Source organism: Danio rerio, chromosome 5, assembly GCF_052040795.2.
Source record: "Danio rerio strain M-AB ecotype USA chromosome 5, GRCz13ab, whole genome shotgun sequence".
Classification (NCBI taxonomy): Eukaryota; Metazoa; Chordata; class Actinopteri; order Cypriniformes; family Danionidae; genus Danio; species Danio rerio.
Genome location: NC_141025.1, coordinates 262,045 through 281,303, shown reverse-complemented (window position 1 = coordinate 281,303; position 19,259 = coordinate 262,045).

Sequence of the window (19,259 nt, the reverse complement as noted above, 5' to 3'; positions counted from 1 at the left end):
TACCCATGGACAATAGCACACGATAAAACGTCACCTTAGATGTGCAGAAAGCCGCAATATTGAAGAGCAGTACAGATATGTAAACACCGCTATTAAACTATTACCATTGTGTAGGACTTCTAGCCGCATTTTGCGACCGGACGGTCCACACAGCTGTTTGACACTATAATCTCTGCACCTACACACATCTGTAAGTGCACACACACATACTGAACTGCAGGCTGTACAAGAAAAGCCGACGTTTACTTTTCATGATTTAAGTGACCAAATTCAACACAAGCACTAAAACAAGCTTTTACACGGCCATGTAGCACAAGTATTTTAGCACGTTCATGGCAGAGCGAGCACAACACCTACCATGTAACCAATATAAATTAATACTGTTGCATACATCACATGCACAACTCACGCCATCGACTTGACAATAAGATGCCTTCTGGTTTAAAAATGCCTAGATTAAAAGAAGATGGCCAAATGAGAACTTCTGTCATAAACAATAGTAAAACTTGTCAAAACCAGAATAAAAAGATGAAACCATGCGGACAGATTAAAGACAGGACTGGAGAGGAGCGCTCTTTTATTATCAGCTGTCAGATACAAGTCGCCTTTAAAAGATGATAAATGTAAGCAGGTAATCATAATAAAAAAAATCAAATACTGTCACAAAATAAAACTACAATAACTTTAATCGCATACATATACAGTTATGGGAATAATTATGGTAATTGCATACGATAAAGAGATAATTAAATTAATTTCTTTGATTTAAAAACACCTAAATTGTTTTAAATTAAGAATAAAAATCGATTTTTTAATTCATGTATTATAAAAATATTCAACTCAAAGAAAATTACATTGATGTGTTTCATTACTAAGCATTTCTCTGAAATAGGGTAAAAATCTTGTCTCGTCGAGTAGACGTCTCGTCACACCACTAGTTGTGAGTAAAGGGTATTTGAGGCAGTTGCTGGGTGAACTGAGGCCTCATGTACGAAGACTTGTGTTGAAATCATACTAAAACATTGTGTACGCAACAAGCTGTAAATGTGCGTACACAGTAAGAAATTCAGATGTATGAAACACTGCGTACGCAAAAATCACACACATATTCTCTTTGTACATCTGAATGAACGTGAAACTGAGCGCATCATGCAAGAGCACAAAACCCCTCCCTGTCTCCTCCCCCGTATGAATATGCTAATGACTCTAGTTTGGCAAAACCCAACGAAAAAGCAACGGCAAAACCAAGCAAGAAGAGAAACTGAACAGAATGTGAATTGGAGGTGCTGCTTTCAGAAGTAGGCTGGAGAAAAAATGTCATTTGCAAGTTTGTCCTCCGGAATTAACAACAAAAGAAAAAGAGTGGGAGAGCGTAGCTGATGCGGTTAACACAGTTGGGTCTGAACATCGCACTGAGTGAATTAAAAAAGAATTAGTGCGATATAAAGGTCTACAACTTTGTAGTATCTTCAGCAGTGTGAGTTGTGCAGCTTGGAAAACACATGGCAACATGTTTTGACACATTCGAGCATGAACTCGGTTCGAATCCAGCGTCTAATGAACTCAAATACCTATCAGATTTTGCCTACTCTTCTTCACAAGGAAGAAAAGCAGGAATCATTAATAAGTCTGCATCTAATATTATTTGCACATTTATTGAATGGAAATGTTTGTGATTCACAAATGCTAATTCATCTTCAGATGGCTGCTTTATAGCAATGCGTGTGCAGTAGATCAATCCGATTACACTGGGAAACCGGCGACCGCTGCAAGTTGCGCTTTAATGTTTGGCTGGTCAACTGTATGCTATGGAAACCTTACATACCTGCTAGACAAACAGAAGAACCCGACTCATACAGCTGCCATTGCACGGCCCAAAGACACTTTGTAGAGAGCAATTTAACACAACTGCCTCTAGGAGTCGCCAATGGAAATAAAACAACACACACATGAAACACGTACGCCAGACATGAAGTTAGCGTGGAGCTGCGCACATTCCCACGTTCAGTTCATCGTTAGTAAATCCAAACGTGAGCGTGAAACCTGGCATACACAAAGTTTGATACACAGCATTGATACATGAGGGCCCTGAACACTGCAGAATCAATCAAAATAACATCTTCCAAGGCATTCCTAGAAAAAGCAATGAATGAATTACAAGGAGTTTTCAGGAGTTTGTCAAGAGGCCTGGAGAATCTCATGCTACTGTGCAGAAGGGCAGAAAAGGACAACAACTCAGTTAAGCGGTGTTTTCCTGAACACTGGCCTCTGAATGCCCGAATGACGTATGGCGTTACAGAAACTCCATCTCTTTGGTTCAACATTTGGCGTAGACCACCATCAAACTGCTGATCAGGCTTTGAGGGGAATTAGAGAGAATGGTGAGCAGCTCGACCCAGCAGGATTCAAAGACCTTTTGACCACTGATAGTTCTCTTACTATTTCACTTCTCTTACCTTTTCAACCAGGGCCGGAGTGGGACTCCTTTTCAGCCCTGGAGTTTCAAGCCTCAGACCGGCCCACCTCAGTTCACGACTGACTATATTAAAATAAGGTCATTTCCAAATCAGTTTCTAATGACACTATCACGTATTTTTTTGAGAAAACAGCTGCTTTAGAACTTCAAATGTTCAACAACCCTAACAGTATTATATGTCTTAGCAAAAAAAAAAAAAAACCTACCCAGACAAGGATCAAACCTGGGTCCGCAGTGTCAATGCCTAATGCACTAACCACTGGACCACAACAACTGTGCGTTAAGCATGGCTCGTCTTAGTTATATCATCATTAACCAGGCTGCGAGAAATAGATAAAAAGAGCAGAGCTTTGGTAAAATAATTAATAAGACTGTGGTCAAGTAAAAAAAAATAAAAAATTAATGTAAAAAGTGTGACTGCTGAGAGCAACAGATTCTGGAGCTAGGGACACCGGCCCTCGCGGCCAAAAAACGCACCGGCCCACCGGGAATTCTCCCGGTCCTCCCGATTAGCCAATCCGGGCCTGTTTTCAACTATTATATAGAAGTTTAACCCCATTCCCTACAACGTGATGGATCAAAAGCACAAACTAGAGGGTAAATGAGGTAAATCTGTTGTACAAACATTATCAGTTAGCCCATTTTAAACCACTACAAATAAAGATAAGAACTGTCACGGTCTTATTTTCTGTGCCATTACAGTGTTGAAAATATTGTGTTTTTAATCTGTTGCACGATGCAGAAAAAACACTGAATGGAAGGAATTGGATGTAATGTAATGTGTATTTATATAGCGCATTTATTGTGTATGGTCATACACCCAAAGCGCTTCACAATCATGAGGGGGGTCTCTCCACACCACCACCAGTGTGCAGCATCCACTTGGATGATGCGACGGCAGCCACAGGACAACGGCGCCAGTGCGCTCACCACACACCAGCTATTGGTGGAGTGGAGAGACAGTGATAGAGCCAATTCGGTGGAAGGGGATGGTTGGGAGGCCATGATCGTAAGGGCCGATAGAGGGACTTTGGCCAGGACACCGGGGTTACACCCCTGCTCTTTAACGAGAAGTGCCATGGGATTTTTAATGACCACAGAGAGTCAGGACCTCGGTTTAACGTCTCATCCGAAAGACGGTGCTGTGCTGTGCAGGTGACACCCCTGTAACTTGCTGAGTATTTGGCTTTATTTTTGTTAAATACTGTTCTTTATTTTAATACAGCGAGCCTATTTTACAGTTTATTTTACTTTTCTATTTACAAACGATCAACTAAGTCAGCAAGAGATCCATTATCTTCATTCTCAGTGGTATTGCAGTGTTATATACACTGTTTATTGCTGTTTTCAGTCGTTGCATTTAAAATAAATGAATATGATAGATGAGGAATGCATGTTTGGCTTTACCTTAAATTTGTTCAATCCAGGTTTATAATACAACACATTTTACAGCTTTACCACAAATACAGTTTCTTACATTTAAACTCGATTAGCAAGCATTTCAGAAAAGAAACAGTTAAAGTAAAGGCCATATTGATAAAAACACCCCACATGTAACTGACATTGTGTAACTGCATTTCGCTTTAGATTAAATATAATGGTTAACTTCAGATTTACAAATACATCTGAGGTGATGCATAACCTCTTAAAACACTGGAGCTATTTTGGGTGTTTCCCTCTAGATTCCTCCCAAACTGAAGCTGTCCATACCCACATACAGAGGTGTAGCTCCCCAACACTGCCCTCATTCTACAACAACACCGATAACTGATATAAAAGTAGATGCACGATATATCGGCGGCCATAACGTTATCGGCAGATAAATGCTATTTTTAAGATTATCGTTATTGATCCGATGTCTAAATTAGGCCGATATCTTTAAGCCGATAATTCAGTAATTGTACAGATCTGCCTGCCGCGCACGCGTGGGCGGAACATGTTCAGACTTGCCCAGTGCACTATAATGATCTCTCCTCACACCGATTATTCCTTCAAAGTCTGTCATTTCTTCATGTGGTATTGCTGTGTGTTAATACCTCAGTAAGTAACCATGCTCCTCATCATTGTAGATGTGTTTGATTGAGTGTCATTGTGTATTTTGCTTCAAATGGCCTCAGTAAAATTATCACGTGTAAACCTTTCCTGCTCTGTGTGTCTGTTATGTCAGAGATATCAGGGGAGATTGACTTATTACTCCAGGGCCGAATAATATTAGATTTGTGGTGAACTCCTTTCTCTTTTAGTTGCAGCCGGTGAATGAGCGAGGACACACGTAACTTGGTCCAATCATTTATCAGTCTCAATGCGAAAAAAGCACTCGTGTTTTCTGTCTCCCCCACTCCGCTTTACACACACACACCAAACTGCGCAGCCCCTGCACATGTGCTAAACAACAGCTTGTTAGTTTGTTTGTAATCTAATCTGATTATTTGTTCTTATTAACACGTTGCTTGCCGTGTGTTGATGTAAGATTGTGTATATGTTTGATTGGAATATTCATATCGATTATAACGAGCGAGAGAGAGCGATCACCGCACGCACATCTGACAGCCTTCACATATCAACAGGGGGAGAGTCTAGGTGCGGCGGTCACTGAATCCAGAATACGGGCTCTCAACTCGCCACTCATTCTGTCTTTATATTCTGCTCTGTGTTTGTCAAAGTCATCTGAGCTCAATATTTGGTGCATCTAGCTTTGCTTATACAGTGACTCTGAACTGTCAAAACCCCTCTAAAAAGGCTTTATCGGACATGACATTTGTACATGTGTACATCACTGTAACACGTTTTATTCATAAACAGTTGAGCTGTTTCAGTCCTTAGCTCTTTCATTTTCATCTTATTTAAATATATTTAATTTGCTTGTTGATTAAATCCTATTTTCTTATTTAATATATTATTTTATGCAACAGTCAGTTGCATGTTAATTTGCTATGAAAAGGAGTTTTTTGCATGCAGATTTATGTGAAATGGTGAATATAGGTCTGTGAAATCACCTTGCAATTATAGCTGTTTTGCTTTGAGTATAGACTATTCAGTTCATCAGAGCAGTCCAATCTTTTATGAAGTTTGCTGTATAAAAATAAAGCAATTTGAAATATTTATAATTATCAGTCTATGCATATCAGCCTGCAACTCGGAGTTATCGGTATTGGTCTAAAGATCCATATCGGTGCATCCCTATATAAAAGCTTTAGTATTTAAGAGTCTCAGTCTCTATAAGCAGATCTCATCTGAACACATTTGTACTGAGCCGTTTGTGTCAATTTTCTCTTTTCATTTGTTGATCTTTGATTACATCTGTGTTTGCTCAAATCTGTCCGGTTCTGTTAAAGTCTAAATAGGTTGCTGTCCCCTGTCTTACACTACCCTTAGCAGGTTTGTAGATTTACATAATAATCGACTGATCTCCGATTATCTGCCAGACTGGACTACACTTCTTATGAGCCCAAAAATAACCGTTTGTCTCTTTAGTCACAAATTACTCTCCCCACAGCCCAGTGCAGTGTGTGTTCATGTCGTTCATTGAGATGCTGCACCAAGTTTGGCTGAATACACACACACATATATATATATATATATATATATATACACACACACACACACACACACACAATGGTCAAAAATCCCTTAATCACCTTGAGGAATTTTGAAATCAGAAACTTCTAGTTGCGTACAGAATATCAGCTTGTATTTCTTGAATAGTTAATGCACATATACTATACAATAAGCAGTTCTCTGTGTGTGTGTGTGTTTTATGAGTGCACGCGTTTACTTTTTTCCATCTGTTTAATTCACTTTGCTGAGCTCAGATCTGTCAGTCCAATTCACAGGTATTAAAATCCCTTTAAGTAAAAAAAAAACAAAACGTTCCTACAGTCCTGCTTAACTGCAAAACACTTCAAAATCCACTGGAAAAAAAAAAGTCACAGAATCAGGCTGGGTTTCTCCCCATATTCTCTCTAGTACAAAATCAAATACACTATAAGCCTGGCCTGCATCAACACAGGCATATTAATCCAGAAATACAGCACTATTCTGAACTCACTCTGCAAATAAAGCAATGTATCTGCATATATTCCTACATATAAGTGTTCAATAAACAAAATTAATACAAAATAAAAAAAACGAGCTGTTATTGTGTCCATAAGATCATCAGCAGAGATCGACTGCCATATTACATGACATTTAACCCGCGTTACTTTGTGCCCCGCGCTGCCCTACTCGCCGACATTCAATATTTGTTTCCTAAATCAAAGAGAGCACCATTATCGATTCTTCTGCCTTTTCCCTGGTAATATACTGCTTTCAATTCCCCATCTAGCAAGAATAAATCCACTGTGTTACAAAGCTAACGCTGTTCTCCTCCCGCTATCCTCAATCTCTCGCACGGCACTGAACAACTCCCGCTCCAACTCAGCACTGTGGGCGGAGCTTAGCAAAATCAACCAATCACAATGTCTTATCCTTACCCGCTTAAAAATCGCTAGGCAGATTTCCTATGTGCAGGATTGATGCAGCATTATGGCTGGAGAAATGAAATGAACACTAGAAAACAATACTGGAGTCAAATAAATGAGTAATTATAGAAAATATCACAGCAGAAAGAGTTTATAATGGGGTTACACCACACTAAATGAGGTAGATTCTTTTATTTTTTATGGTAAAGTGTTGTTTGTTTGAAAGACTGACTCTTTCCTCCTCTGACAGTACACAGAGCTGTGTTAGTCAATGTCATTTCTGTATTAAGTTTGTTAAATGGAAAGTCTGCATCTGTATTTTATTTGGCAGTTTGTTTATTTGGCAGGGACAGTGTCCATTAATTAGCATTTCTGCAAATGCACCAGAATTAGCTATAAGGCTATTTTCTATCTGCTGTCGCTGGACAGATGTTAAAAAGGTTAACATCTGTTAATTAATTATAAAAAAAATTATACAAATCAATCAAGCATAGTTAAGAATCACTAAAATAGTTATGTAGATCTTAATAATGAAAATGTATATGTACAAACTGTATCTGTGTTGCTCTGTGTGTGTTGTGTTCATTACGTTTACAAACTGACTGAGAGGTGGAGATGACAGACCATCAATGATTTCATACATCAGGCCAATGTTTCAATCAATGACTGTAAAAAATATGGACGACGCGACAGCCCTTTTTCCCATTGAACGCCTTGAGGGCAAAACGCCTGCTTGACGGGCACAAACTGTCGCAAAAGACTGCTGAAATTGGAGCCAGACATGCGCAGAAGGATTGTCTGATGGAGCCAGAGGAGGAGCCGCGAAAATGAGCGGAGTCGAGCTTCCAATCAAACACTTTATGTAAAATCAACTACGCCCCCCGAACTTCTCAGCATGCGTTTGCTGTCATATCAACACAAATGGATGTAATAACGTTAACAAATATAAGGGTTTTATATATTCAATCGCGCCAGCTCCAGGCCGCAGCGCATAACTTACTCGCGGCGTCGCGGGCTGATTCCGGCTCGCATGCGGCAGCGCCGGCTCGCTTGGCCGCCGCATCTGGCTCGATTGACTCGGGCTGGAATTGGGTAGTGAGTCCAGGCATCCGGAGTAGGTCCAGCAGAGGTAACATTAGTCAGTCTGAGCTCTAAGAGATAAGTCTCCGGCAGGCGAGAATCTAGCCGGAACTGTGTTTTGCTATCTGGGTGGCTAGGCGTGTATCAGCAAACTAATAAAGCCCGAAAAAAGCCCTGAACTTAGCGAATAAACAGTGTTCCACCAGGATCATGTATGTCAGAAACTACAGTTTACTGCTGAACTCATTTTGTCATGGTAAAATAACACAGAAATCGAATAATAACATTTCAGTCTACTTCAGTCTCCTGCTGAAGCTCAGGCGCAGCGCTTTGAGAAACTGTCAATCACAGCTGTCAATCACGATGACACGCCCAGCATTAAATTACTGCTAAAAACAAACTGTTTACAAAAATGAAGATCTGCACCTATTTCAGCACAATAACCAGTGCCTTAATCGACCAGAACTATCTTTCGGGACAGTTTATTGCAAGTGTAATATTTTATTTTATTTGGGCTCAAGTCTCCTTCATTAACACGAAGGAGGCGGGCTTTATGACTTGTACTGCAGCCAGCCCCCAGGGGGCGATCTAACGGCCGAGACCTTCACTCAAACGCAGGCTTGCGGCACACTTGGTTTCAATACTTCATGACATTTTCCCAGCTCAACAGTTTATGTTTATTTTAAAATGGTACGATGATGATGTCTCAGAGTATTTGTATCCAGTATGTTAATTGTCTGTTTGTGTAGTGACTCTATGGGCTTTAGTGTTGTTTTGTTTGCCTGTGACCTGGGGTCTGTTCTTCATACCTCGCTTAAATGATCTGAGATGATTTGGCAGATCCTGGATCTTTTAATCTTGATCACTGATCTCTGGCTAATTAAGTTCTTTAGTCAGATTAGAATGTCTGGATAAACTGATCTGAGATCGATGTGTGTGTTGTGAAGGACTGATCTATCAATCCTCGAAATCATGATCAGCAATGCTTTAATTTCTTTATTGTAGGTGCCTAGGCCTGCTAAGGTTTAATCAGCGCAAGGACTTACTGTATAAATTAAGTTAGCATTGTAAGATTCATTGTAAGATTGTATTCTGTAAGATTGTATTCTGCCAATTACATAATAAAAACACCAGAAAGCCAATTTTTCCTGCATGACTGCATAAATGATCCTTTTTTTTTTAATATTTTTTTTAAATAAAGTGGAATATTGTGCATGTACACGTTTGTATCTAAAACGTTCATATCAATAATGTTTCTCTTTGAACCTCCAGAGGGTACTTTTCTTCTGGAGAGCAGATTGCATGTCTTATTATTAGTATATATATATATATATATATATATATATATATATATATATATATATATATATATATATATATATATATATATATATATATATAAATATATATATATATATATATATTTTTTTTTTTTTTACTTTATAATGTTCACTCATTTATATGAAATAACTCTGCTCCCAAGTCTGTTTGAGCTACCAGAACTGTTACTACGTCAACAAGTCTCAGATGAGTTTTGAAGAACGAAACGATCCTAAATCATAACAAATCATGTCAGTATCTAAATCCAGGAGTTTGGTTATTGGAGTTAATGATGTGGAATTAAGTTCTTTCAACATGAGAGTATCTATGCCACATTAATCTTCAGTTCTGCAGGGTTTGAGCGATTGTATTGCATATAAGGCTTCAGGGGCCTGTTTCAGAAAGGAGGTTAAGTTAAAACTCAGAGTAGTTTAACCCTGAAATGACAGAAACTCTGGGTTTTCCGTTTCAAAATGGCAGGTTTGTTAAACTGGAGAAGGCAGGGTAAGTCAAGCCTGTTTCTAAAAGAGAGTTAACTTTAACTCAGAGTCAGTTACCGTGGTAACTTACTCTGTGAATCTAACCTGGTCCGGAGCAGGTTTTATTCTCTAAACTCAGATTCTGTCGGTCTCCTCCCCTTTTTAAAGATGAAGCGGTATTTCTCGCATTAGTCTTACATTTCCACACACCTATTTTAGAGCTCATTTTGGAAATGTGCATAAAAAAGATTGATGGAAACGTCATGATTCACATAACTTTTGAAAATACGCATAATAAAACATGTGCATAACTGAGTAGGTGAAACTTTTATTTGATCAGAAGCACATAAACTACGAAGTGCACTTAACAAATTACAGTATGTACATTAAAAAATGGTTTGTTAGAGATGATGATGAAAATGTGTGTGAATGGACAAACCAGCAGACTGAGAACACTGCAGAACATCTTAAATGGTGTTTTAGTGATTCTAAAATGCCTGAACTGTTTCAGTATTAGTGTATATTATTAATTACCTCCGAGCGTCTGGAGCGTGTCAAGATCTCCACGTCAGGCTTCAAACGCCCCCACGTGTTCATTGTGTGTCAATTGTCTTCTGAGGTGCAAGTACATTAATTTAAAGAGGCCATATTATGGGTTTTTGAAAATTCCCCTCCATGTAGTGTGTAACACAGCTCTAAGTGAAGTGAAGTATCCAGCTAAGGCTTAAATCTGTAAGAGTTCAGTGTTTAAAACGGTTGATTCATCTATAAAAGAGTCGACTCATAGTGCTTCAAACGAGTCGCCTTGATACCGAGTCATTAGGTGTTTCGCCATGACGTACGAACGAAACCAAGTTATTCACGTGCACGCGCAAACACGGGAGATTTCAAACCTGAGGCCCCGCCCTCTGACGCAGAAACCCAGACACACACACACAAACACACACAAACATGCTGGTGGACTGAAGTCACACTGCAGATGGATATTATCGAGTCTCTACCCAAAGATGAAACCTCAGCATTATAACCAAGCAGTTGGAAACTACTGGAAACTTCTGGAAGCTACATGCTACAAAGAATACTTCATCGGCGTTTGTTAAAGGAAGGATCAGTAAAGAGTAACTTACTGATGGACATGTCAGGATGGGTTTCTTCCTCCATTTCTCAAGTGTAAGTACGCGATTAAAGTTGCCTCGTTGACTCTAGCTTGCAAATGTATTTAGTTGTGATTTGTTACTTGTAACCGCGTGTACTGTATCAGGTTAACTGGCTATATTCTCTTATCGCGAGCAAAGTCACGTTAAAAACCCGACGCGTGCTGCTTTGTTAACGGAGCTCCGTGGACGAGGAGTAGTGTGTGTGTCTGTGTGTGCGTGTGCGCACGCTGTCGTCCGGAGGTGTGTGTGTTTGTGTGTGTCTGTGAAAAGAGCAGAGTGAGAAGCTAGGAGATCTCCTCAACTGTTTTTGGAGTTTTTGCTCAATAAAATAGTCAGTCGTCTGTATTTTCAAGTCCACAGTCTGTATTTACATTAATCCACTGGCAGCTAAACTCCACGCCTACACTATCGAGCGTGTATGAACTGTGATTACTTTCTATATTGCTGATTAGCTGTTGGGCATTTCATTCTCTGACTGAAGACAGTCGACCAATCGCAACAGACTGTCATCGGTCCAATCAGCGCAGATTAGCTTCGCGCTAAGGAGGGGTTTGGGAACAAATGAATCACTGGACGATTCATACGGGAGTCGCTGGGATAATTAGGTAAAAATAAATGCAGATTATAAGACCATGAAAGTGTTTTTTGACCTTGCATGCATAATAGACTGTTGTTGGAGACCTTTACAACCAAGATATGACCCTATTTCATGTATAATATGGTCTCTTTAAATGATGCAGCGTCTCATTTCGCACAGGACGCGTTAAGAGACATCGCTATTGTGTGTGTCTATGTGTGTCCGTGAATGTGTGAACTTTCTGTAACAAGCGCATGTGCGCGGGACTGTCTTTTTCTCTGATGCTCGGATTAAGTTATTTTCTGTAATATATCGTGGCAGAAGAGTAAAGATGTCACCTTTGTGAGCCTTGATTTATTTTTCAGCTGCTGCACGAGTCCGGTGAGTTATCCTGTATTTTTTTTTTACTCAACGCGTTACACAACGTCTTTCACATATATCCGGAATATGCAGGTGTAAGTAATGTGAATCATCCACATATCTTTTGCGACTTCATTATCTGAGATGTAAAACGTTTGGAAAAGCTGCCTACAGAGAATCAATGCAGTCGCGCACACACATAGAGAGGCTATGTGAGGTGTGTGTGTGTGTGTGTTTATAGCAGTTTGATAAATATGAGTTTGTAGCTCAATCGTTTACGGTGCAAAGCAGCATTTGCCATTGTTTACATCATTGCTACAGCAAACCGTTAACGCTAGACACTGAACATGTCATGATCAATTTTAACAAATAAAACACTTACAGGTCGAGCTCACAGCTTCTGCTTTGAGGAGATTTTAGCTGAATCCAGCACTGAACTGGGAGAGATTCTGGAGCGGTTTTGTCAGATCATGCTTGCTGTGTATTTTATAATTCTCTGGAACATGATTAATATTGAACTGTGAGCACTTCTGTCTTTGTGTCGTGTCCTTTGTAAACTTAAATACAGAAACAGACGAAGCTCTGTGGAAACAGCCGTGTTTAGACGCATTTTAGCTTTATCTCTGCTGTAACGTTACAGCGCCTCTGGCCACGGCCCTTAGCTGCGCAGTGTGTGTGTGTGCGGTAAACAAACCTTTGTGATCTCAAAAGAGCCGGAAGTGGTTTTTGTAGTCCCCAAAATTTGACGATTGTAGGCTTTGCTACTGTACAAATCAAGGTCTCCCTTTGCATTGAACTTTGAGCATTTTACATCCAGAGATATTGTTTATGTTCACACAGATACATTACACATCAACTAGTTTAACATACGATATTTTAGCGGACCAGCCCTTTTACAAATAAAAGCAATAAAACAGCGATCAAGGAGTATTTAAAGCAAGAGAAAACAGAAAGGTCTTTAAAACAGACTCAAACCCAGAAATGCAGGGGAAAGTCTGATGTGAACTGGAAGAGTGTTCCAGAGTTTATGACCAACAAATAATAACATTTTAAGATCAATTCTGTATTAATTGGGTACACTGCTAGAAATAGCTGTTAATTTACAGCAGATTTTCAAGAGTAAACTTCTGTTATGTTCAAAAGCAGCACATTTGTTTTATTTTTGGTTTTCTTGAAATCACATGTACGTAATATAACGGCGTTTTCCTGTATTTATTTTTCAAATTAAATAAAACATTACTATCCAGTATTTTTCCTGAACTGCATCTGCTCACGTGGGAGTTTCATCGTCTTCATTTTGTTAAAAGGTGAGTTTCCCTTTGTTTAACGTGATATCATAGATCCAATACATTTGATTTGCTAATGCAACTAACATAATTTGGAAATTAGCATATCTTTTATTTGCTGTTTGCAGACATAGACTAGCGGCAAAACCAGAGGTGTGGACTCGAGTCATGTGACTTGGACTCGAGTCATGAATTTGATGACTTCAGACTCGACTTGACAAAATATGAAAAGACTTGCAACTCGACTTGGACTTGAACATAAATGACTCGGACTTTCACTTGGACTTGCGCCTATTGACTTGTAAAGACTTGCTGCTTTCTATAAAAAGGCCAAAGATAAAAACTATGTTGACACGGAGCGCTCTATCTCTGCGTGTGTGAGACAGAGAGCATGCACGCATACTTTCGACCACTTGCGCTTTGTGGCGCATTTCCGTGTTTTTGCACCAGCGGAAAATTTGAAGATGCCATTTTCATTCTGACTCGGAGAGTGAAATAAAAACATCCGAGATCTGCTTCTTTTGTTTTATTTAGCGGATTTACAACATCTGTCAAAGGTAAGAGACTTTACTACTCGCAATGTGTTACTGTTGTGCAAAAGCATTGTTTTACTGTTGTGCATAAGTCAATGAACTTCAGTTTTTTTAAAACAAAATTTACCCTCTTGTGATTTATTTCACATAATTATGAATGAACATGGCTGTAATTTATGTTTTTGCACTTGGTCGTTTGTGTCAATGCGTATATTTTGTTTTATTTTTGTGTTTTGCACATCCTCTGACAGTATTTTCTAACAATTTAATTAGTAGTAACATTAATTACATGCCATAATAACTATATATATATATATATATATATATATATATATATATATATATTTTTTTTTTTTTTTTTTTTTTTTTTTAAAGCTCTTAAAACTGTGACAAAAGTGTTTTGTTACTTTTTGGTGACATTTTGCAATAAGGTATTTTTAGTTAATCTATGTACTAACATGAACTAATAATGAACTATACTTTTAAACTTTTATTAATTATAGTTTAACGTTTACTATTGCATTATTACAATTTAAAGGTATGCTTGTTAACATTAATGTTAATGCACTGTGATTTAACAAGAGTTAACCAATAATTTTATTTCCATTAATTATTGAATACTGTAATGAACTGTAACTGTATTGCACTGCATTGTTTGTTCACATTAGTACTTACATAAACTTAATTAATTAATACAACCTTATTGTAAAGTGTTACCTTTTTCATATTTTGGATTGATACTATTAATTTTATTTAGTATTTAAAACCTTAAAAGTATTTGAATTATTGTTGATGTTATGCCTCTTAGCAATATTTTAGTCCTCTATATGGTTTTTAATTAAATTTGTATTGTGAGATTGTAATGTAATGCATATATATTGTTGAATTTCTGTTTTTTTTTTTTTTTTATGTATTTCCCCCTCTATATTTAAGGCTTATCTACTATTTTTAAAGTACTTAAAACCAACCATCTAATAAAAAATAAAATTAACAATCACATTTTGTTTCATGAGTGTCTTTGTTCCTGTTTTAGGACTCTTATTTTAACAGATTTCATTTGGAAACACTTGACTGATCATTCAATTAAAGTTTAACCTTTATTATTCCATCACTCAATCAGATCATTTAATTGTGAGTTGAATTACTCCATTTGTAATTGTTTTTAAATAAACTAAAAACGAAGACTTGTTTTTTTCAGTTTGTTGAATGTGAACTTCTGTACTTTACATATTAAAAGATATTTAAAACCACTATAAATGTATTTAAACTAATATTTAAATTTATTTAGCACATTTATTGGCTATTCAAACATGAAAACAAGTTTTAGATAATTCGTGGCTCTAATAAATTTTTGCCAAAATGATCTAAAATTATAGTTTACAAGTGCCTAAGTGGGATTTGAACCCCGTTCTTTATGAAAAGAAAGAAAAATCTGATTGGCTCTGACATTACTTTCAGTAGTGGGCAGGTACTTCAATCTGATTGGCTGGTCTCTCGAGTGTATTCAGTCTCATGGCGTTTGCTTGACTTTTGTCCACACTGGTGCCTCAAACCTTTCCTGCTTTTGCTCTCCAGAGATCCTCCTGGTAAATTGATTATTACAGAATGTTGACATGGTTTATATATTGCTACACTATTTAGTAACAATACACGAAAAACTAAGAGGTTAAGGTAAATTCTATAATAAATACTAGTGTTTTTGAGAGTTAGGTATACTGCCTATGTTTTAGGCTTGTATATTATTTACTAGGGATGTAACGGTATCAGAATTTCACGGTACGGTAATACCTCGGTATGAATGTCACGGTACGGTATTTATTGAATCATTTACAGGAAAAAAAAAACTTTTGAAAATACTCCCAAAAAAGTGCCAAAAGTGTCAATGACATACAAATTAGCCATCTATCTGTTAGCTTTGAAACAGGAACTTCAATTTTAATAACAAAAAATTATTAAACCATGTAAAAAAATAAAGTTTCAATTTAGTATTGTTAAAAACTCATTACATTTAACATTTAATCACTCACTTAGATAGAGATGGGTTTAAAGGAAAATTATCATATAACTATAATCTGGTAAAAGCTGGTATCTCTGGGTATTTACAATGTCCCCTGCAACAGAAAAAACCCCTCTCATTTGGGACTGAGGATTCTGGGACAAGAGAGGTATGACTTGGCCCATGTTGACAGCAGTGGGGTAACGTTGTGCATTGTCTTTCCCCCACTTGAGAGGACAAATCATGAGTGAGATAGAGATCTCTTTGCGGTACAAGTCAATGTCTGCATCAATCTGAACAGTGTGCTGTGTTTCTGCAGTCCCCATGACTGTTATTAGTCGTATTCCCCAACTTGCAGGCACGTGCACACATAGGGCTCAACCTGTGCAGTGCACATGCCCTTTTTAGTCTTGGATAGAAAATGCCCTTCCAAAACGATCAAAAGTGCCCCCGCGACGCGACACAACCTCCGTCCAGTCCAGCCCTTCAGTAGGCGCGCGACAACACCTCTCTTGAGTATGCGCGCTCAACCCCCCCTCGGCGCTTTACAATACGCGCGCCACAACACAGCTGATCAGAACGCGCGCGACAGCACCGCTATTTAGCACGCGCGCGGCGACAACACCCGCTTTAGGTTCGATCATTTCCATCTTTTTTTCATCTCCGCTACTAGCAGCACACTCCATTTCCGCATTACTGGATCTGTAGCGACAACAGACCGCAAAGGATTATGGCCACGCCGGGGCTGATGGGAAATGAAGTTTCAGCTACCTCCCGTTCGCTTCATTCGCCTGAGCAAATTTTCTCAGAAGACCTATAGTTTTACCGAGTCATGCGACTACGGTAATATCGAAAAAATTTAATATTGCGGTATGACGGTATTTACAATACCGTTACATCCCTATTATTTACAAGTTGTTAATGAATGCTTCAGCATACTGTAGTATTAAGAATAGTGAACTGATAAAATAAAATACAGAGTGTAGTTTTACTACAGTAAAGTGTGGTGAATTGTAGTATAATATACCCTATATTGTAAAAAAACTACAGCACTGAGTAATTTGTTTATATTACACTTGTGTTACCATAGCAACTATAATATTACCCCAACAGATTAATTAAAGTACTTTACTATAGTACTGTACAAAACCCTGTCCATGCTAATACATGTGTTCAGGGGCCCTGTGGAACAGCTTTTCCTCAAAATGAAGAGGATGACATGGAAAATGTCCTTCACAATCTCATCAATAATGTGGAAGACAGCAGAGACGTGTTCACTTCATTTTAGTTGCCATGATAAAATGGGATTGATAGTGAGATTTATTTAAAGAGTGAATAGTACAGTAGGCTATAATACCTTATCAAGTTTTTCCTTATTTTTATCACAGTTAAATTTCTGCTTGCGTTAGTTATATTTTTGTTTAAATGTTTTTTATTTGATTAGTATGGTGAACCTTTTGGATGTTTAATAAATGTTTGTAAAACAAAATGCATTCTTTACATCCAACCTCTATTCTCTGTGTCTTTAAGTGTTTGAAACTGGAAATATCTCATCATATAACATACAGCCAAAATGTTATGGTTTATTAGATAAAAAATTTAATATGTAAGTCTATTTTAGTATTTTGGTTATTGTTAATAGTGCCTCAATATAAATCATATCAAAAAGCACGGAAGGAAGAGGAAACACAAGACACAAAGTCTGTATATAATCTCTGAGAGCACGCAGGAAAATGTGTGTGAGCAGTGCATATTTGAGAGCGAGAAAATTTGCGCGTGAGCAGCGTATATTTGAGAACTCGCAAGCAGTTTTGTCCACAGAGGAAATCTGTGCATGAGCATCACACAAGGTAGAGAGCAAAGTTCTTCATTGTTATGTGAAGAAAACAACGTTAATGTTTGTATGAAGTAGCCTACTTCATTTTGAATATGTGCTACCATTTTACATTGCTGCTAGACGGATTTGCATCTCCATCTCTTCAGCACACACGAGATTCAATTGACAAAATACCAAGTTCACTCAATTTTACTTTGCAGCATACAGGAGTTGTTGGTCTACTGCTGCCTCATTGAAATCGTTTATGTAGTTTTAGTTGATCACAAGTTGATCACTGAAGACATTACATATCACAACTAAACTTAATGAATTAGACAGCAGTAAACCTGCAATTTCTGTGTGATGTGAGGCAAAATGGAGTCTTTTTTTTGGTGGAACTCGTTCTTGTGCATTATGCTGTGGAGACGAGACGCAGCACTGTTCAGCACTTTTTCAGAAAATTACATTTGTATTTTCATATATCTGAGCAATGTTCATTAATAAAAAAAGGATTGTTTAATAAATACAGATCTTACAATCATACATAATCTGTTTACATTTTATTTTTCTGTTAAAAAGACTCGAAAATCAAACTATAGGACTTTGGACTTGACTTGAGACTTGTTGCCTTTGACTTGGGACTTGACTCGGGACTTGCCTGTCTTGACTTGGGACTTGACTCGGGACTTGAGGGCAATGAATTGAGACTTACTTGTGACTTGCCAAACAATGACTTGGTCCCACCTCTGGGCAAAACCTCATCGTGGAGCACTACTGACTCTCTGACTCGGATTATTTACTCTGGATGTCAGGGTAAGTTTCAATAAAGATGACATTTATAATTCTTCTGCACTGTAAGATTTAATTTGCACCGATGACTCTGTAAGTTAGCACAGCGAATTGACCGGTGCGGGGTCAGTATGGGGTATTAGCCTGTTTCTGGTTTTAAACTGATGTCAATGAGATTTTAAATTAAGATTAGCATGATCTAAATATAGCCTAGCGTGGATTCGTGTTGTGCTCGCTTTCGAATCTTGAATTGTTGGTTATACTTTTGCATCGGTTCAAATTTGTATGGTTAGTTTTGATGTAGCTTGATTATTTATTATTTGCTGGACCTACCCGGTTTAACGTTAGCCTCCTTTATTCATTTTATTTGCCGATTGGTTTATAACTTAAATTGCTATTCGATCATCGACGTTAAGGAAAAAACTGCCTTATTTCAGTGTTATAATGGTTGTAAATTTAGAGGATCTTGTTCAAAACGTGTCTGGTTTATCCCGGGGTGATTTTGCAGCACTTGTATTTTGTTCCTTTCATTGTTTTGCGAGTTAGTTTGTAAGTGAATGCTTTAAAAGTAATTCATAACAGTTTTTGCGATGCTGATTTGTAACGTTACTTTGAAATCTGGTGATGTATTCCTCAAATGAAAGAAATCATTACTGTCCTGCATTTTTATCTGAGCAGCATTTGAACACACGTGAGCTGTATTCATCTTCATACTGTTTATTGGAAAGAAGAAAGTTATTATATAAAGTTAATGATTAGTAAATCATAGTTCCGGTACTGCTGGTTTACACTGGACATCACTCTCAAAATGTTGACGGCAATATGATAATAGATGAACATGCCAATGTAGCTGAAAATATTGAGGATTCAGAGTTTATTCCAGAAAATATTGACATTATTCCTGAATAATCTTGCTCTGTTTTATCTGAA